At 52.9% G+C, this 21,921-nt stretch overlaps 1 protein-coding gene across 3 annotated transcripts in view; it reads right to left on the minus strand.

Annotated features, from left to right (window-relative positions):
* Window positions 1-21,921, minus strand: part of ZBTB7C (zinc finger and BTB domain containing 7C) — a 351,048-nt gene that overhangs the window by 127,965 nt on the left and 201,162 nt on the right. The window lies entirely within an intron of this gene.

Here is a 21,921-nt window from a genome sequence, read left to right on the forward strand (position 1 = left end):
TGAAGGGACAGTAAAGGACTGGCATGGGAGGGAGGGCCTCTGGCGATGATTCACTAAGCTCCTTCAAGATACCCCAGACAGCCTGGGGAGGGGCAGGGGTGCGGGGAAAGAGAAAAGGAGGGCATGCACAGGAGTCCTCCAGGAGAGGGTAGGAGTGGGGCCAGCTGAGGGCAAGAGCTTGGTGCCTCCCTCTGGCTAACCGATTCCTCGGAGGAGCCAACCCGGAGAGGAGGGGGGGGGGGAGAAGAGGGAAGGGGAGGGAGGGCGACGGGAGACGAGAGAGGGAGGGAGAGGGTGGGGCTGGGTTTGGGGGAACTGTAAAACAAACGGGGCGGCTTCACAGAAAAATTCCCGGGCGTCATGAGAATAGAGGGTGCCGGGCAGCACCCCATTTCGCCGGGCCCACGCCCCCTCGAGTTGCCCGGCCAGTTCAGACTGGTTCGCCCACCTCTCCCTCCCCGCCAGCCCCCCTGGCCCGATCCCTGAGAAAGCAGATTCGGGAACGTGATGTAACCACAGCCGCTCCGCCCCGGCCACAGGCACTCCGGACTCCCAGCCCGCCCGCAGCCCCCTTCCCCGCGCCGCCCCCTCCCAGGTCCGGCCCGGGCGCCGCCCCCCTCCCGCCCCTCCCTGCTCGCCCCCCCCCCGCCCCCGGCGCCCCGCCCCCTCCCTCCCCGCGGCGTCCTCGCACCCTCTCCTCCCCGGCACCCGGCGCCCTCGGCCCCTCCCCGCTGTGCTCCCCGAGCCCCTCTCCGCGGCCCCAGCCTGTGTCTCCGGCCCTCCCCTCCGCATTCTCCCACTGCCCCGGCCCGACCTCCTCACCCTCCCGCCTCCCCCGCCCGCGGTTAACGCCGGAGAGCCGGCGCCGGCCCCGGCGGGGACTGTGGCGACCCCGGAGAGGGGCGGCGGGGGTGCGGCAGGGGCCCGAGGGCCGCGGGCGGCAACGCCGAGCCGGACCCCCGCCCCCTCCGCCCCATCCCCCTGCCCGCCTCCCCCCAGCCCCCCCCCCCCCCCATCGGGCCAGGCTTCTTGCCAGAGCGGTGTGGGCCAGGCAGGCAGCCTGCCAGGCTGCAGCTATCAGCTGGGTGGAGGGCAGTGCCAGCTGCAGGCGCCCCTGAGGGCAAACACCACCCCACCAACAGGCCTGACAGGGGCACCTTCCACCTCAAATCTAGAGCCACGCAGAACCAAAGGCAGAAGACTCCAGCTCGCCTGGAGATCTCACTAGAATGGGGAGACTACGGCCCCGGGACTGAAGCCCAGCCCACTTATTTTCTGGGTGACCTTAGACAAGTCACTTCTCTATGCCTCAGCTGTTGCATTTGTAAAGTGGAGGTGATCACAGTCCCCACCTCTCCGGGCGTTGCGAGTTTTGGTGCATGACACATTAATAGTTGCTTCATAGATAATAACAATTATTATTATTACTATTAGTAGCAGCATTAGTAATCATCACCATCATCTCTCCGGGGGCATTTGCTGTTGGCAAAGGGAAATATAGTGTAATCTGTCATTAAAGATCTGTTAAACACCTATTCTGTGCAAGGGAGGACACTTGGCGTTGTGCAAGAGTCTTGGGAGTGAGATGGTGGCTTTGAGTCCCAGCCCTGTCACTTAGGAGCTGTGTGACCTTCTCTCTGAGCCGTGGCCAGACAGGGGACGGTACTTCTCACTCTGCAGAGCCAGTGCGGGGATTAAATGAGATGTGAGGACGATGTGTGGGACAGTTCTCAGCACATCAGAGGTTCCTGCCAGTAAGTGAGAGGTGCAGAGGAGTAAAGAGGATGGGGATGCGAAGAACAGATTCAGTCTCTGCCGTGGAGGAGTATTGAGGAGCTAGGACTTGTGTGCGAAACATGTCACTGAGTCAAGGGGATCCGAGCTCAGTGCCAAATTCCAGGTCAGGAGAAGGGGCAGTGGGAGGGGCAGGGCGGAATGTCGGGCAGCGGTGGGGTGGGGTGGGGTGGGGGATGTTTTGGAATGCACCCCCAGCCCTCTCCCACCAGGATCACGGGGGTAGGGGGGGGCAGCCACTGGGTTTGGGAGGGACAAAGTGGCTCCTGAACAGCTGGTGTCAGCATCTGCTTTACCAGGGAGGCCCCAAAGATGGCTTGGCCATCTCCCATCCTGACAGGAAAAGAGGAATGAAAAGGACAGTTGGAAAACGCAGGCTGAGCGAAATCTCCACCCTTATTATAATGACGGTGAATGTGGCTGAACACGGTCCATGCCCGCGGCTATGGCCGCGCGACTCTGGAACCCAGTTCCCTCGTCTGTGAAATGACAGGGTTGGCCCCCTGGGCTGCCACCCTCCACCCTTCTTGAAAACAGTACTTGCTCTGACCTGTAGGAATGTGGGGGAGAAGCCGCTCCTGCTGGGAGGTGCAGGCAGGGCTCCGGCCCATGGACCATTCTGTGAGCTGGCTCAGAGCCCTCTGGAGGGGAGCAGGAAGGAGGCAGGGCTCCACCCTGGACAAGCAGCTGTCCCGTGGAATATGACCCTGCGCTGGAAGGAGCCTTGAAGCAGGCATCCAACCCTCTCACTTGAGGACAAGAGACAAAAACACAGAGAAGTGAGGAGACTTGCCCAAGTTCAGGGGTCTCTTCGGGGGCACAGCCAAGGTTCAGTCCGCAGCAGCATACTGCCTCCATTTAATTTAGCTAACAACAGACCAGGAAGCTGGTGACCGAGGCGAATCCAAACCTCTCTGAGCTCCTTTCATGAAAGCAAAATGGAAATGCATTCGCTTCACCGCCAGGTAAGAAAGCGCTTCTGGAGGCGAAGGAGCCATATAAACAGCCCACACAACCTCCACCAACACTGTCCGAAGCTGGAGGGGTGAATGGTGGAGCAGTGGGCACAAGTCCCTGCCAGACCGGGGCGGGGCGGGGGTGGGGTGGGGGGAGGTTTGCTTTTGTGATCAGCGCTGCAGGCTCCCTGAACAGAGCCCAAGGACACTGGGCTTGAGTACTAATATGCATTTTTATTCTGCAATAATTTTCACACTGAGTTCAAGAGGCACCAGCTCCAAGTACATAAAACCAAATCAAATTAAATTAATTGATTTTATTGAAACCTGCTGCAGTTGTATTCAAGCCCACAGCTAGGGGCATGACCCTCGTGAAATACCAAAGGGGCTTTTGAAATAATTAAATTAATCACACCCCGGGTTATGCACCAGGGCTTGCTCCCGTGCTCCACGCAGGCAAGTTCCCGCTCACAGCCACAGGCAGGAGAAGTGCCTGTGGCCGTGACACAAATTGTGGAACTGCCTAGGGGTCTCAAGGCCCAGACTTCCCATTCGGGGGTAAACCATCGTCCATGCTCTTTCAGCGAACACACACATGAGTGCAAACACACATACACTCACGCTAGGGAGAGGTCCCCTCCCCTCTCTCGTTCTCTGCCTACCCACGGCCCCGGCCAAGTGCTCTCCTTGTCCTCCTGCTTTCTCGACGCACCCCCCCCCCCCCAGAACCCCTCCAGCACTTACACTCATGCACTTGGATGATGCATTCCCTTGTTGGCTATTGTTTCATGGGAGATTGTCTTGCACCACTAAGCAAAGGTTAAGAAGCCCCTGACATGCAGAGAATGGCCCTCTGCCTTCTCTGGATGTTGTAGGAAGCTCGCACAGAGCTCTTCCTATGCAAAGAGCTCCACACATTTGTTAAACACCTCCTGTGTGCTAGGCACCATTCACTTAGTTCTCTCCAGCTGCCCCCTGTCCCCCCGCCCCCGAACTGGGATTGTTCTTGTCCTTATATTGCACTAGAAGAAACTGAGGCACAGAAAGTTCAGGTGACCTGCCCAAAGCCATCCAGCTGGTAAAGGGAGCAAAGCTGTATCTCTTGTCAGTAAAATCTTAAACCGAAACACTTCTGTAAACCTTGTTGCTGATCAAGCCATGGCATCACCCTTTCCATTTGAAGACATTCTTGCAAACAAGTAAGGTCACAAAATCCACCAGTATTCCTGGTGGAAGGGACACACCAGCCCTTCATTTCACAGAGGTGGACATGTGCAGACCAGCAAGGGGAAGTTCACACAGCAAATCAGAGATAGCATCCTGTCTCCTGTTGGCCCCCAGCTCTGAACCGCTCTACCCAGAGCACAAAGTTACTGATTATTCCAGTTACTCATGTCTTTGGGGCTAACACTCCACCTTAGGCTATTCTCGAGAGGACGGTGAGTGTTCAAGAAGGGGCATGAGTAACCCTGTAGAGTCCCCCACTTTCTGTGGCCTTGTGCACCTCCAGGGAGCACACCGGAGCAGAGTGAGGGAGCCTGGCCCTTCAGGGGTCAAACCCCCCACACCTCATCGGGACCTGCTCTCTTCCTTGCCCTAGTGCCGGGGGACCCCTCAGGGGACAAAGCCTGCCACTCTATCTATTGCACATGAACTTCCAAGCGCTGCTCCCCGGCCCTCCCCCCTCCCCTTCCACACCCTTCTCACTACCCTCAAGATCAACCTGCCAACAGAGCCCAGGACGCTGGCCAGCCTGACTCCCGTCCCTAACTCTGTGAGCCCAAGCTCCTTCACGATAATGACCAACACGATCATCACAGCCATGACGGCCACTCATCACTGTTCTTCATTGCTCTGTTCCAGCCACATGCATGCCCAGTGCGTCTAAGCCTCCCAATAACCTCATGTGACAGGTGAGGAAACTCAGGTAAAGGGAGGTGAGGAGCTTGCTCAAGGCCACAAAGCTAACACCTGCTGGGGCCTGGATTCAAAGGTGCGTTTATGGCTTACCTGTCCGACATACCTGCATAATGCATGTCCCCTGTATTTTTGTGACGGAGATTCTTTGATTACCTCCTTATCTGAGAGTAGTTTTTAAAAACTGTGATAAAATATATATAACACTAAAGTTGCCATTTTCACCATTTGGGGGCACAGTTCGGCGGCATTATTCTAGCCACACCACTGTGCAATCGTCACCGCTATTTCAAAATCTTTGTCACCAACTCAAGACAAAAAACTGTAACCATTAAGCAATAACTTCTCAATTATTCCTTCCTCTCTCCAGCCCTGGTAGCCTCTCATCTACTTTCTGTCTCTATGAGTTTGCCTGCTCTAGGGATTTCATACCAGTGGAATCCTGCCACATTTGTCCTTTGTCTGCAAAGCCAGGAAGCCCAGCTCCTCGACTTTTCAGGCTCTCAGGTTGGCACCTGCCGAAAGGCCTGCCTCCTTCAGGGGGATATTGTGGAGGTGTGAATTCCAGCATGGGGGCTTGGATGCCATCATGGGGAAGGCCAGTCCTGTGGGGGGTTCAGTGTCCCTGGTTACTGAAGGCAAGGGGCCTCCTGCAGAGGGCTGCTGAAGCAGCATATTAGGGGAAAAGAGAGAGGAGTCCTCGCAGGAAGAGGAGGAAAAGAGGGGACCCCAGTGCCTCCGGCACATGGGGGCTGTGTTGTCACAGGTGGCCAGCGGCAGGCCTTGGAGTAACACGTTGGGCATTGCATCCCCGAGGAGAAACAGGGTGGACCGACCAATGTTCAGAGCCCCTCACCCCCATTCTGGGCCCATGGACTCTTCAGCCACCTCCTCCTCTCCTCCCGCTGTCTGCCCTTCCCTGGGATTCCAGCCAGGCAACTTCCTCCCTATCCCGAGGTGTTGCTCGTACAGCCCTGTGTATTCCCTCCGCCAGTGCCCCGGCTCCGGCCCCTAACTCAGGTCCCCAGCTCTTTCAGGAAGCCTTCCCCCCCACCTCCACTAGGTCCTTTTGAGTCTACATCATGGGATCTACCACGCTGCGGGGGGTGGCGGGCACTGCCTGTCACACAACGGAGAGGGTTCTGCACCTGAGTCCCGGGGCTGCCCTTTTCCTTCTAGCTGACCTAGGGCGCCCTGCTCAGCCACTCTGCACCTCAGATCTTTATCCGTCAAGCGGACCTGAAAATACCCACCCCGTGGGATGGTCACGAAGATGAGACGGAATGCGTGTCTGTGGCTTACAAACCGGGGTGTGCGGCAGAAGTGACGCAAAGGCACAACATACGAGGCGGCAGATCTTTCTGATGCTCAGTTTTACTCAACTGTTTGTGCAAAACGCATTCCTTTTAGGTTAAAAACTAGAGGTGACTACGGAGAAGAATGAAACACTCGCATTGCTTTTAAAAGATGAAACAAGCAACCTCCAGGGCATCTCTCGCTTTCTGGGAGCCACGTTAGGAATTCTCTTGGACTCACAATAGGCATCGCCCACTTTGTTTAGTGGGTGCTTCTGGGATGGGCTGCTGAGGACACGGGAGGTCATGGGCCAGGCACGTGGCAGGCACTCGATAAAGGGTAGCTGGGGTATTCCCCCCGTTGTTGTGGGGGAAGGGTTTAAAGCAGCGGCACCTGCTGAGTGAGCCAGTACAGTGGACAGGTCTTACGGTTGGTATTTGTGTCTTGATCTCCCGTGAGACAGGTACAGTATTGGGGTGGGAAGCCTAGGGGGCTGGATTCCCCGGAGACTTTTGTCTCAGTTCCACCATCACAGGCTGGATGTGTGTCCTTGGACACGTCACTTAACTTCTCTGAGCCTGGGTTAACTCACCTACAAAATGCAGACAAATGGCCTAACAAAGGCTTCTTTGCAGGGCTCTGTGCAGATGACATTAAGAGCAAGTTGGTGCAAAGAGAGCAGAGACTAAAGAAGCATCCACATGCTCGTTTAACTCCAGTGCTCCCCACTGCGGCCCAGCGAGGCCCGTTGGGCAGGTAAAGCACTCTGTGAACGGTTGACCACAGCCTGGAGTGTAAGGTTCTGTTACCACAGCCCTGCAAGGCAGATGGGGCAGGGGCTGTGCTGCCGACTCCGGAGACGGAGACCAGGAGGCCAAGGCACTAAGTGACTTTCCAAGATCCAAGTGGGGGAGCTGGGCCCGGAGCCCCCGACTCTCAGTTGGTGCTCTCCCGGCTCACCACCCTCCTACTGCGCAGTGCGGCCCAAAGATGAAACGGGGGTGGGGGGGCCTCGGTAGGTGATGAGCTCCCGGTACCTTCAATGTTCACTCAGAGGTTGGCAGGCATGACAGAGTGAAATCCAAGCCCTGGAGACGATCCAACCTACTGATTTCTGAAAGGTGTCTTTCAGTTCCTGAGCTTCTGGGATTCTAGCTGGCTATCGGATTGGGAGAGGCTGCCCAGAGCTCCGATTTGGTGCTACTCTCCACGTTTGCTTGTTACACGTCACTTGTCTTTTCTGCAGAGCCCGGTCCGGCACTCAGCACCCAGTAAGTGCTCAATAAATACTTGGTGATGGTTTTGCTAAAGGGGCCCTGGAAGCTGTTGTCCACCTGGAGCAAAGCCTTTGGGGCTCAGCCAGCGAGGACACTGACACTTATGCGGCACCTCCTGTATGCTGAGCAAGGAGATGCCTCAGCAGGCCCTGCCTCTCCCCGGCCTGCTAAACCCCATTCCACCCTTCCACCAGAATGATCTGTGTCTGCTCTCTCTGCACAATGGCCATCCGGAGGTAGCTCTGTGTCCGGTCCCTCCTTGGCCAGAGGCAAAGTCCTGACCCTTCCCCTACCCTCAGAGGCTTCCCGCCCACTCCTGAATCTCCACTTTGAAAACTTCTCATGGACAAGAGATCTCCAGGCCACAGCCACCTACCCACCCTCGCTTCCCCTCCCTGTCCGGGCTGCCCCTCCCACGGGGCCCCAGCCTACCCATTTCCTCTGCCCTTTTCACCCTTTGGCAGCATAACTGGCTATTCTGAGCCCTTGGCCCAGCTCCTTCTCCCTACCAGCTGCTCCCTTACTGAGGCCTCCATGTTTGCCTCTCTCTTTGGAGGTGACTGTGACTCAGCCCTGCCACACACACAAAAAAAATCCTGAAAGCATTTGGCACTATGATATGGGGACCCCAAAGGCAGCAAGACTCAGCACAGACCTAATTCTTGAGTTACCTACTTGGAAATGTTAAATACAGACCTCTGCATTGCTAGGCTGTGTGTGTGTGTGTGTGTGTGTGTGTAGCGCGTGCATGCCAATAGATCCGGGGTCCTTCCAAGAAGCTTTTCAAAGCAATCTTTCTCCCCTCTTGCCAGAAACAATGAATCAGTAAAGATGAGCCCCAACAGGATTAGTAGTGCTTTTCTGGTTACCCCAGATTTCTTGCTTCTTTCATAACACAGCAGCCACTGGATTTCAAGGTTTCTTTGAGAAGATTCTAGGGCAATTACTGCCGATCTTATAAAATTACACCGAATGGTATGTTTGAAAAGACAATTTTCTGAACTCGGCTCTGTGAAAAGTTTCCCATAAAAGCAGCAACAGATAAAGGTGCCCGCCCCCCATCAATCAGTGTTAGTAGGATCTTCGGATTCCTTTCAGACAGTGAGGAAGGGGAAGGGGAGGAGGACAGGGTTACAAAAAGGAAAAAAAACAGGTCCCTGTGCCTTGATTTGGCCTTGGTGACCAAGAAAACACACTCTGAGGGCACAGTCAATATTTGATTCGCTGAGCTTATCAGCCAAGCCTCGACCTGCGGGGAGCAAAGGGCAGAGCCTAGCACAAAACCTGGGATGCTGTGTGAGGCATTCAGGACGAGGGCTGGGCGGGCCACCAGCTTTCCCAGGTCAGAGGCTCCTTGCAAAGAGGCCCTTGCAAAATGTTTGCTTCCTTCCAAGACAACTTTCCTGTATCTCTGTACCAAAGCTTTCAGATCGTGAAGCTGTGGCAAATTTGTGTTTTTGACAAATACATGGTCAACATGCAGGTATTCCTAAGCGGGACACAAAACCCAAGGCCATAAGGGGGAGAAAAAGGGGGGGGGGGAGATGAATATGATTAAATAAAAGTTAAAAACTTTTATGTCATAAAGATGCCACAATCCAAGTTGGAAGTCAAGAGACTGGGAGAAAGTAACTGTGTTATATGTAACAGACATACATTTACACCTACAGTATAAAGAGTTCCTATAAATTTATAAAAAAAAAAAAAAAGAAAATACCATGAAGTATACATGCTCGTTAAAATTACACTGCTCACTGCTCGATCTCACTAATAATTTTTTTAAAACATGAAAACTAACTGTTAGGGACGCCCGGGTAGCTCAGTCGGTTGAGTGGTCAACTCTTGATTTCAGCTCAGGTCATGATCCCAGGGTCATGGGATCAAGCCCGGCATCAGGCTCCAGCTCAAGATTTTCTCTCTTTCTCTCTCCCTGTGACCTTCTTCCCCATTAGTGCTCTCTCTCTCTCTCAAAACAAACACAAACAAAAAACAAAACAGAACAAAAAACCACACAAAACAAAAACAAAAAACCCTACAAGCAACAACAACAACAACAACAACCCAACTGTGAAGTGCATATGATGAGATGAGGGGGCAGACACCCTGTCTCTGGAGGAGGCAGGGGCTCTGGAGGCCAGAGAGTGCTGGACCAATGCCAGGGTTCTATCATGGTGGCTTTTGAACTTCCAGGTAGGACCTTAGACTAAAGAGCTAAAATGTGAGATCTAGTCATCTGTCCAATGAGACCTCAGGCAAATCATTATCCCTGTCTGGGACAGTTTTCTAGTTAATGTTTTAGTGGAAGTGGCCCTAAAGAATGGTATTGGTTGGTTCTGTGTCTTTTGCGTCAAGCATTAGAAATGGCTTTGGACACCTTCCCGCTTCCCTGAGCGGCTCCAGAATGTTTCTTGCACTGTTCTCTACCCACCTTCTTCACTCTGGAAGACTGGAAACAGAGAAGTTTTAGTGGGTCTGCTTCCCAGCTGTGGAATCGGAAAGCCTGGAAAAGAAGTGGCTGAGCAAAGACCCTCAGCAGCCCCCGGTGAGTGTGACAGCTGTTCCTGGGCTCCTGCCCCGTCTCCTTGGGGGTCTGTCTGTGCCCCAAGGGCTGCTGGTCGGATGGGTGCATGGGGGTGGAGTGGAAGAACAAGCACAGGTCAGACAAGAGGAAGGTGAGGTGCAGGGAATGAGCACAGACGGCAATGAAATGTCATTCCGTTAGCTATTCATTGAAAGCCCCATTTGAACTGTGCTCATCCCAAAGACAACCTTCCCCCAGCAACACCCGTGAACGTTCAGGTCAGCCACCAAGGGTGTTCTCACGGCCTGCCCCTTGAGCGATGGGGTTCCTCAGTGCTTAGCTGTCCTCCACTGCACCACCAGTGAGGAGTGGCCCAGAGGCACCGCCTTCGGGTGCTGAAGCGGTACCGATCCCTCCCCGCCCGGCTAACTAGCACCTCACTTTCCTATTGATCAGGGGGCCCCTGAGCCCGTCTCAGATGGATGGGGACTCATTCACCACAGCTCCCGGTGGGCCTGGTGGCCTCTCCAGAGAAGAATAGGCAGGCTGAGATGCGAGCTGGGGTCCTGAGGTCCATCCACCTGGAGAAATGGGGGGTTGAGGGGAGGAGGAGACACATCTGGAGTAAAGAGAAGTGCTCCCCCACACCAGGGACAGCTCCAGAGACGCGCGTTTTCAGATATGTTCTGGTTTGTGTGGCTGGGCTCCGGGATTAGGGGGATGGGGCTGGCGCGCCTCCTGGTCCTCAGACATTCAGAGATGGCCAGGAGGAGTAGAAGACCCATTAACACCTCAGCAAAGGAAGCAAGTGCCTGTGAGAGCCTCCTACACATCTGTGGAAAACTTCGAGCCGGGGTACACAGGTGCCTGCCCTAAGTGAACCCACCCTCCCTGGGTTCACCCCATCCTTTATGCCCGTCCTCTCCGCACGGACGTGACAGATGATGGAAGTCACGCTTTTGCGTGGCCTCTGGGGCTTGCTGTGGTTGCCCCTCGCCCCAGCAGGTCACGGGGGGCATGGTGCTCTTCCACTGGAAGACAGCTCACTGCCCCATCAGGCAGGAACGCTTCACTTCCTGACCCCGCAGGGAGTGGACCCTGGGCTCTGCACACAGCCCACACTCAACTGGCACTTGTCAACCACCCACCTGGAAGTGGGCATTACACCCCGGGGTTGGCAGGTCCCTGGGCCCAGAAGGTCCCTTGGCAGCCACTGAAGACAGCTTAGAGTCTCACTTGCTCTCCCCCAGCCTTGTCTGTGCCTGTGGACTCCTGGCCGACAGAGCTCCCTGGCCTGGCTCTTAAAGCAGGACTAAGCAGTCTCGTGGCTTCTTCCCTAGGCTGGCCGATACCCAGCTCCCCCACAGGAGGGACTGAGGCCATCTCAACGCCTCCTGGATAGCAGTGGATGTGACACAGCAAGAGCTCTTTGAGATGGGGAAGCCAGCGCTGCTCCTTTTGAATTCCCCCGCCCCCTCAGCCCTTACTTTGTCCACCTAAGCCAGGCCTTCTACTCAGCAAGGAATATTCCAGAAATCATCCATCACTAAACTCTGGGAGTGGATTTCCGTAGCTGTACAGTTGGAAAGGATCTGGAAAACCCACAGACCCCCCGCGATGGGAAAGACCGCTAGCACGTGGCAGGCAGGGACGCCGCATCCGTCACTATGGCACCAGCGCCTGCACGACCCGGACGGGCTGGGCTCTCAGCATCAGCATGCAGTGTTGCACTCGGGCCTTAGCTTGCTGTCCTCTGGCTGCCCTACAGCCTGGCACAAAGGCACATACTAAGTGTCTGTAAATGAACGGACATGTGCCTTCTGGGCATCAGGGTCCGGGCTGTGCCTGTGGCCTACTTTATTGGTGCAATGGCCTTGCAAGGCAGATATGATCATTCCGTTTAACAGATGAGAAAACTGAGGCCCAGAGAGGTCAAGGGGCTTCCCCCGGGACACTCAGCAAGTGTCTGGCCAGAGTTCAAGCTTACCTCCTGTTCCTAACCACTGTGGTTTCTCCCTTTGCATCTCGGCAGCCGGGCACTGATTGCCCATCCCCTATCTGTGACACTACGGCTCAGCATTCGGGGAGCATTCAGAGCTGAGTGAGAAGCAGTTCCAGCTCTCAGGTCGTCCATACTGAAAGGGGCAGACAGTCCCGTTCACAGCTACCTTTGAAGACCAACAAGGCAAGGCCTGCCCAAGCAGCTGAAGCCCCACCTGTGTGGGCCACAGGCGTGGGGGTGGGGGTGGGGGGCGCGGCGAAGGGGGCGGGTAGAGGGTTCATTCCGATGTTTGAGAAAGGAATCTGGGAAGAAGCGGCTCTGAGTTGGGCCACAAAGGCCACATGGGCTTGGAGTGATGGACAGAGGCTGAAGAAGCTTTAAAGATGGATTTTCAGGGCACCTGGGTAGCTCAGTCTGTTAAGCATTGGACTCTTGGTTTCAGCTCAAGTCATGATCTCGCGGTGCGTGAGTTCAAGCCCCACGTTGGGCTCTGTACTGGCAGTGCGGAGCCTGCTTGCGATTCTCTCTCCCTCCCTCTGCCTTTCCTGCGTGCCCTCTCTCTCTCTCTCTCAAAATAAATAAATAAATAAATACACTTAAAAAAATTAAAAACTAAAGATGGATTTTTCAGGGGCACCTGGGTGGCTCCGTCAGTTAAGCTTCCGAGACTTCGGCTCAGGTCATCATCTCACGGTTCGTGAGTTCAAGCCCCGCGTGTGGCCCTGTGCCGACAGCTTGGAGCCTGGAGCCTGATTTGGATTCTGAGTCTCTCTCTGCCCCTCCCTTCTTCACGCTCTCACTCTCTCTCTCTCTCTCTCCACAGTAAGTAAACGTTAAAAAAAAATTACAAATAAATTAAAAAAAAAAAAAACCAGATGGATTTTCAGGAGCCCCCTGGGGGAGGATGGGTGTGAGATGGGGGCTTCCCAGCATTTAAATGTCATAACGTAAGTCATCTGGAGCCTGGCAGGGCAGGCCTTGGGGGAGGGGGAAGGGCTGGTAGCTCTCTGTGACTCTGCTCCGGGGGACCTTTCGGATCTCTCCACCAGAACCTCAGCGCAGAGGAGGCTGGAGGGGGGGGCCCTGCTGGTGAGAGAAGGGAGCAGAGAGCCGGCCTCAGCGTGCCCTCCCTCCTAAGTGTGGTCTGGGAGATTCAGCCAACCTCCTGGCCTCGATCATCAGGACCCCGGAGGGGGAAGGCAGATAAGCGAGCTCTGAAGGACGAGTTCCAACCACAGGGCCACAGACTTATTATTTTTCCCACACACTTGATTGGCCTGCCACACTGGGCCTCAGGAATGGCCTCACTGGGCCCGCAGCTGATCCTGGAAGAGGAGGGAAAGGACAGGTTTGGCGGCCCGTCCCCCAAGCGCCTGGCCTGGGGCTGGATCCAGAGGGCAGTGGGGCTTGCTGCTCTCCCTGCCTCCTGTCTGCTGCCTCCTCCTGGTTTTGGGCTTTTTCCCTTCCGGGTCAGCACGGTTCAGGAGGGAGCACTTGGCTCAGGAGGCCGTTGGAAAGGTTCTATCAGAGGCCCACAGGCACATGCTTTTCTGGGAGTGCGGACAGAGCGCTGCGTGGGAGTGAGAGCCCAAACCTCTCTTGGGAGGACGCCCCGGAGCACAAACAGTAACTCACTGTAAGCCATTAACACGCTGTGACACCTTCCCTGGGCCTCAGTTTCCGTTTCTGTAAAATGGGCGCCTTGGAGTTGTCCCTGTCTTAGTCCTTGAAAAATGGCATCTTCCTCTAAAACCAGGTGAGCGGACAGATAGTTTGCTTCAAGTTTTGTTAGAATTTCTACACCTACATTGTGATTTGAACAGTCCCACTGTGTCGAGGGCACTGGACTTGAGACCTGATGAGGAGAATCAGCAGAACCCCACCCCCACCCTGCAGTACAGGAAACTATTGTTCGCTGAACTTCCACTCCATGCCAGGCCCTCTGCCCATGGAAAATATTTATGTTTATTATCTTATTCAGTCTTGACATCGGCTCTGGGAAGAGATGGTTATCATCCCCATTTTCCCCAATCTGACAGAGTTTCTTCAATTTCTTAAAGTCCTGAAGTGGTTTCCTACCCCCTCCAGGATGAAATCCCGCACCTCGCCACTCCCTGTTAGCTCACTTGGGGCAGCTCCTACCCCATTCATTCTGGTTCCTGAGGTCCCTTCAGGTCCTGCTTCTCCCCAAAGAAGGGCCAAGACCTGGGGGAGGCCAGTGAGGTGCCCAAGGAGCAAAATTTAAGGAGGTCCTCACTCCCAACTGCCCGGGCTCCACTGGCACAGCCCTGAGCGTGAGGCCTCCTTAAATTTTGCCCTACAAGCTACACTTGTCTCACACTCGCTGTGTCTTCCCTCCCAAAGGACCTGTTTCTTCTTTGAAGTTCCCTTAGCCTTTTGGGGGGGGGGGGTTCAGATTTGATTCCTTGCCTGAGCCTCTCTCACTCCAGGGCAGAGACCACTTTTCCTCTGTCCCCATCCTGAAACCAACTGGGCACAGGGCTTTCACACCTCCAACCCTCCAACGTGCTCCCCTCTGCACTTATCTGCTCTCTGCTGCATGTGCCTACGGCCCCGATTCTCCTCTTAGCATCGACATAAAAATAATGATTTTTCTTCTCAATGAAATATTATGTAGCCACTAAAAACTGTGCTTGCCCGTGGGTGAATTCTTCTATAACCTCGATGTAAAAAAGGCATTCTAAGTATGACTGAAAATCCAGAGGCAATTACAGAAGAGACTGATGCATCTGACTACATAAAAATAAAAACAATTTAGGGGTGCCTGGGTGGCTCAGTGGGTTAAGCATCTTGATTTCGGCCCAAGTCATAATCTCCTGAGTTCATGAGTTCGAGCCCCGCATCAGGGGCTTAGGCGTGTGTGTGTGTGTGTGTGTGTGTGTGTGTGTGTGTGTGTAAACTCTTAAAAATTGAGAAACAAAGAACCAAAACCCAATAGAAAAGTAGACAATAGAAAAAAGAACAAAAGAATGGATAATTCACAGAAGGAATATAAAAATTATCCTTAAACCTATGAAAGAATGTTCAACTTCACTCATGATAAAAGAAATGCAAATTCAAACTACCTACACCAAGGTGCCATCTCATACTCATGAGACCGGCAAAACGTCCAAAATTGACACGACCTTCTATTGGCAAGACTGGGAGGAAACAGGTCAGAAATCAAAACAGTACAACCGCATGGAGGGGTACCTGGAAACACTTAACAAAACTACATGCATATTTACTCTTCCCAGTAATCTCACTCCTAGAAATTTGCCTGGAGGATACACTCCCGAGCATTGAAACACACACACATTATTTGGAATTGTAAACCACAGGAAACCACCTAAACAGCCATCCAGAGGAGAGCAGGTGCATAAACTATGGCGCGCGCAGCGCGCAGCGCGCGCGCGCACACACACACACACACACACACACACACACACGGAGTACTGTGCCAGCTATAAAAAAAAATGTGGAAGGACCTCAATGAACTGGCATGGAGTATCTTCCAGGAGACAATATTGAACACGTAAAGCAAAGTATAAAAAAAGCATATATGATACGGTCCAATACGGTGTCTTCTGGGTAAATAAAGAAGGGAAAATTAAAAAACGTATATAAAAATGTGCTTATCTTTACAAAAAGCCATAGAATTAATTGTAAGCATAAAAGAATTAAGTTGGTTAATGCAGGGGGCGGGGAATGGGGCTGAAGGAATACAGGAGAGTGACACATCTCTTAGTATAGGTTGTGTCGTTCTGACTTTTGAAAGTATGTTAACATTCTACCTATTTTTAAAAATTTAAACCAGTAAGGGGTGCCTGGGTGGCTCAGTCGGTTGAGCGTCTGTCCGACTTTGGCTCAGGTCATAATCTCGCAGTTAGTGAGTTCGAGCCCTGCTTCGGGCTCTGTGCTGACAGCTCAGCGCCTGGAGCCTGCTTCGGAATCTGTCTTCCTCTCTCTCTGCCCTTCCTCCGCTCACAATCTGTCTCTCTCTCTCAAACATAAATAAACATTGAAAATTTCTTCTTAATTTAAATAAATAAGAATAGGAAGGGGAAAAAATGCCTAAAGCTGAAAACACACTGGAAAAAAAAATAAACCTAACTGTATTTCAAATAAATACTCTTACCACACTGAAGGGCAAGGAAAGAAAGAAAGGACTACTCCAAACTATTTATGAACAAAGCAGGGAGAGGGAAGGGAAGGTTTGTTGATTGCAGTGGTGAAGCAATCCTGACATTACTTTGGATGTGATATAGGATTAAGTAGATGACTGAATGTGTTGATGGCTTTGGGGTTTTCACTGTGGGCGAAGGATACATAAGTATGGAATGGGGAGAGGCAAGAAGCAGCCCTGAAGAGGTGGATTGGGATTGGAGGCACTGGTGTGGACTCGTGATGAGTAGCATACGAATATGTAAATGTATATGCATGCTTCTGTGCATACGTACATACATGTATACGTATGTGTGGAAAATATGTGTATGTACATGTGTATAAACATGCACCTATTTCCTAGTTCTGTCCCCTGAAAGGGCTAAGGAGCAAAGATACCCAGAGGCAGTGGGCACACCCAGGGCCCAGACTTTGGTCTCTAATACCACTCCCACTAAAAGGGAACAGGCACCTCAGAGAAATGACTGGTTGCAAGGCTTGTTCAGGGGTAGATACCTGAGGAGCCTGGAACCTCTTGTTATCCCAGCAAGTAAGAAAGCGCTCCAGAATCGGGATGGTGGCATATCCAAATATCATGGGAGTCAGTTTGTAGAGGCTCCCACTGGTGAAGTCTGGGGCAATTTATGCACCAAAAGAATTGAGCACAGTGAGAAACAATAAACCACTGGAAAAAAAAGGAACTCATCGGTCCACACAGATAGATACGTTTTACTGCTTATGATCAGAAATATATACCGACCAAATATATCGTGCTACTGTAGAATGCCAAGGGCTTTCTACACTACACACTATGGAGGTTGTGCTGGAGCTGGAAAACCACCATTTTTTTTTTTTTTTTTTTGGAAAACCACCATTTTGCAACCATCATATTAAGGATTGGATCAGGCAAGAGGCATCAATGGAGGCTCCCCCTGGGGGAAACTGATGAGAAGCAGGGTATTTGCATGGTCTAAAACATCTCCCCACCGACTGCTTACTAGTTCCAAGGGAGAACAAAGACAATGATCATGTAGGGGGAAAACAGGTAATACTTTGACCTGGAGATTAAAATTAACATCACCAGTGAGGGCCAGCAGTGCCCGCGGATGTGACTGCGTGAGAAGAACCCACGGTTGCCTCGGCAGGATTCTGGCCAAGGCTGTATAATCTGGATCTCACCACAACAAAACATCGCACACCCCCCAAATGGGGACCATTTTATTGAAAATAAGAAGGGGGCATTGCGTCCTTCAAAAATGTCAATGTCATAAAAGACAAAGAAAGGCTGTAAAAATGTTCTCCAATGATTCGGACAAAATGTGTAAGTACGGGTGTGTGTGTGTGTGTGTGTGTGTGTGTGTGTGTGCGTGTGTGTGCATGTATGATAGAGCACACATGATAAAGGAAGTGGGGTAAAATTTTAACAGATGTGTCTAGGATAGAAGGATCTAAAAGCCGTCTTTGTATTATTTTTATTTGGGGCATTTTTTGGTAATTTGAAATTACTTCCAAATAAAACAATTTTAAAAAAATGTTCCAACTTTTGAACGACATTCCCTTCTCTGCAGGTGCAGACTCTCCTTGGCCAGGGGACCCCTGGCAGGCAGCCAGGCCAGGAGGCAGATCTGAAATCGAGCCATCTGGGAAATGTGGCCTTGAGCAAGTGACTTTCCTCCCTGTGTCTGATCCTCCTCTGCAGGGAGATACCCACCTCGAGGGCTGGTGGACAACAGAAACAGATTACGCTGGCGAGCGCTTAGCTCTATGGCCCATCAGTGTGAGCTGCGGCTTCACTGGTCTCATTTCTCATCAGCAGAAGTCCCGGCAGGGTGCAGAGCTGAGAGCCGCCTCCAGTGCCGAGAGCCACGGGTCCCCTCCAGTAGGGCTGTGGACCCAGGACAAGCAATCGGTCCAGGGCTAGCCTCGGGCGGGCCGCCACCTGGCAGAACTCCTCTCTGGGCAGGCGGCCCCCTGTCCTGCCTTGGCCTTGGGAACTCTTTGTGACAGTATTGTTCTGGTAAAAAGAATCGTGATCCCTGGAGAATAGGCCGGGGAGGGGGCATGTTTCTTTGCACTGGGGGCTTTCTTGGAGGACCTGAAATTGGCCTTCAGAGCAGGCCTGTCCTCACAAGGACGCTGGGCTTCCCTCTCTACCCCTGGTCTGTCATTTGGAGAGGACTCACTGTGCCCCTGTCCCCATGTGCCCCTCCTGGCCCACTCTCTACCCTCTCCACTGACTGCTACAGACCACAGCAATGGGCTCCTTTCCCTCTGCTGTCTTTTCTGTTGGAAGCCAGTGGGGCCCTGGGAGGAGGACGGAGGGAGGGAGGTCAGGTGTTGAATGCCTTGTCTCCCTGTCTTCGGGGGCACCTCAGGGCACAGCCCAGGTAGGGTGGCCCCCTGCAGAGCACTCTCGCTGTCTCTGCTCTCAGCACCCTTCCTCTCCTTTCCCCTTCAGCCCTAGGGGGTGACTGCGCCCCGGTGTTGGGGATCCTGCACCGGGTCCTGTGGATTCGCTACCCTGCACTGGCCTGGGGACTCAACTGTCTCCAAATCGCCAGCATTGAGGGCGCTCCCTGCTCCCTGCTGGGCCCCGCTGCAGGGAGACACCTGGGTGGGGGTGGGGAGGGGGGCAGTGCCCTCTTCCATCCGTGTGTTTGGTATTTGTCTGCCTGGGAGGCCCCCTATTACCAAGCTTAGTGAGGGGACCCACCTCGAAGCCATTCACATGGCAGAACAAAAGCGAGCGCCTGCCACTTCAGGCCTCCTCCCGGGGCTCATCGCTGCCTGTTACGACTTCATTTCATCTTTTCGTAAGTTACTGTTAACTGAGAAGCATTACAAGAAGAGAATTAAAAGAGAGAAAAGTTGGTGGAGAGATGCCTTTTTTCCCCTGGTTTAAACCTTTTGTTATCGACTCTTCAGGAATCTGATTCAACCAGAGGAACACGTGGCAGAACACGTTATTCAGAATTAGTTCCGAGAGACACTCGAGGGGCTCTTTATTATTCATCCTTCTAAAATCAAAATATTAGCTAATGCCTCTTGCGTCCTCAGAGCGGGTCTGGCAGCTTCTCTGATGTATTGTCCTACTTGAAAGTGAAGAAGAAGGCCTTTCCTGCGGAAGCCTCCGTCAAGCCCCTCGGACTCCCGCGCACACAGGGACGGAGACACCCAGACATGCCTGTGCCTGAGACCCTTGCAGCCCTTTGTGTCGCGGCCAGGCTGCCTCTTCCAAGCACCCCCTCCCTGCGCTGGAACGCCCCCCACCGCCAAGGAGCCCAGGGTGGCCTGGAGCGGAGGGGGGAGGCCCCTCCTGGTCCCAGGAGCCCAGTTTCCCATATCCAGAGCCAGAACTGGTTTGGAAGGGGGTGAAGGGGTGATGACTCAGGGACCCTAAGGCTTAGAAATCAAAACTGCTGTGTATGTTTTCTTGGATCCCCTCTGCTGCCTTCATTTCTGGAAGGAATACCACAATGCAAACGAATTCTATTTCTTCAGCAGGAACAAACAAATTTGGCTTTTGGTACTCTGAGCTCTAGAGTTACCCAGAAGTGTCATGATGACATTTTTAATCAGGCCCCTAGGAAGACAGTGAGGTTCTTAGCTCGCTGGGGTGTGGCGGGGGGGGGTGGTGGTGTTCACTAGCCTTGAGGACTGTGGGTGGGACGAGTGCTCCCAGCTGATAGAGGTTGGCTAAGCAGCTTCTGTGCCTAGTAGGCTTGGCAGAACTTCCTGGAGGCTAAGTGGAGCAAGGAGGGCTTCCTGGAGGAGGTGGTATTTGACAGATGGCTAAGCACTGGAAAGGAGAGAGTAGAGGGAAGGCAAGGAGGAATGTGAGCAGGCCAGGTGGGAGGGAGGCAGGGCAAAAAATGGTCAGAGGTAAGGCTGGAAGGACCTTGACCGCAAGTGAAGGTATTTCTTCTTTCTTTTGTTTCCTTGAGCAATCCTAAATTCACGATTAATCTCCCAAGACCTATCTTGTTGGTAAATGTTGATTTCTCCTGTGCACCTGTTCATATTTCTGATGGAAATGTATTATAAAATCACTCCATTCGGGTGGTGATTACCATGGTAATCAGGCATGCTTGCTGACAGGCCAGCACTCCTATTGAAAATAAGATTCGGAAGATAGGGGCTTTTATGTCACTTAGGTTGTGCCCGGGAGAGAGAGGGCTGGGAAGCAGGTGTGGGGGGCCAGGTTCCTTCTCTGGGGAAGTCTTGGTGGACAGCACAGCCCTTCGCTTGAGGAGGGTTCTGTAGGAAGGTGGGGGAAAGGCTAGACGGAGGCAGGTTAATGGGGGTCCTCTGCAGCCTGCATACAGAGGGGCACAGCTGTGAGGGATCCCATGTGAAGAGAGAATCAGAGCCACCAGGAGCCCAAGATCAGGAACCTGGGCTAGGATATCATTCAACCTCCTACCTCCACCGCAGGAACCACCTCTGTGCCTTTTAGAACATTACAAAGATGGGGCGCCTGGGTGGCTCCGTCGGTTAGGCATCCGACTTTGGCTCAGGTCATGATCTCATGGTCTGTGGGTTCGAGCCCCGCATCAGGCTCTGTGCTGACAGCTCAGAGCCTGGAGCCTGCTTCGGATTCTCTGTCCCCCTCTCTCTCTGCCCCTCTGCCGCTGTGATCTGTCGTCTTTCAAAAATAAGTAAATGTTAAAAAAAAAAATTAAAAAAAAAGAACATTACAAAGATGTTTCTATCATGGGATTACGGTTCAAGGTGTGGGGAAAGCCCCAGGCCTTTGAATGGCATTATCTAGTTCCGTTGCAGTCTAGTTTAAGTTCGCAAGAGCTCCCACTAGACTGCTGGATTTCAAATCCCAGCTCCACCCCCTTTACTGGCCATGTGACCTGGGGCAAGTTACTTAACCTCTCTTTTCCTTCTCACTTGCAAAAAAAAAAAAAAAAAAAAAAAGAATGTAAATTTCTAATGCATACAATTGTCGTGAGGATTAAGTGAATTGATGCCTGTAAAACGATTAGAACACGCCCACCACAGAGTAACCACTCACACACGCTGGGGACACAGCAGCGCCTCCCCCCACGGTGGATGGGGGACCGGCAGGATTGAGGGTACAGCCACTATCCCGGACTGGGTACAAACATCGTCTCACCTCCTTCTCCTGACGCCCCCACGTAACTCTGAACACCGAGCAGACTGCCGCCCTGAACTCCCCCCCCCACCGCCTCTCTACCCACAGCATTTTCTGTTTCCTTCCCCAAAGACGTTGGCTTACTGACCTCTGGCTCTGCACCCAAAACGGCCCTCCTTCTCAAGCCCATACCCTGACTGCAGTCCTGGGAAAATCAGGCCTCGCGGGCACAAGGTTCCAGAACACTCACGTCCTAAAAGTATATAAACATCTACAGCTTTTAGTCCCGTTTCCAAGTGCCCACAGAGGTTAGATGTTGTCTGATGAACGACAATCACCATAGGAATAGCACTAGATAACACTTCTTCCTCATGGTGTCCCAGACTCTACACTGCCTCTCACCTTAATATAATAAAAATTTGTCATTAATGGAATGATATTACACTCCACCAGACACCGTATGATCCAAATCAGGCCAAGAGCGGGGGGGGGGGGGGGGGGGAGGAGGCGGGGGTGCTCTGCCTCGTGGAACCTACCCCACCAGCGGCAGCTGACAGGCCATTATTCTGTGTCCTGCAAATTCTGTGCAGTGATAAGGAAACTCCACCAATTTGATGCTTTATCTGGTTGCAGGTTGGGGAAAGAGATTATTTCAATCAAGATAATGATTCTATTTCTCGGACGGAAATGAGATTTTTTTTTTTCCGTTGCCTCGTGGGGGTGCCACCAAAATCTGTCTCGGGGCTCAAACTGGTCATGCACAAGTTAGAGGATTTTTGGGCAACCTCCGAGAGCGTGAACATGACAGAGAACTCAAGGGAGTGAGCCCGTTGGCAAGAAACACGTGCGTGCGCGCGCACGCGCACACACACACACACACACACACACAC

The sequence above is a fragment of the Panthera pardus genome, unplaced genomic scaffold (genome assembly GCF_024362965.1).
Source record: "Panthera pardus isolate Hobbes unplaced genomic scaffold, ASM2436296v1 HiC_scaffold_15, whole genome shotgun sequence".
Taxonomy (NCBI): domain Eukaryota; kingdom Metazoa; phylum Chordata; class Mammalia; order Carnivora; family Felidae; genus Panthera; species Panthera pardus.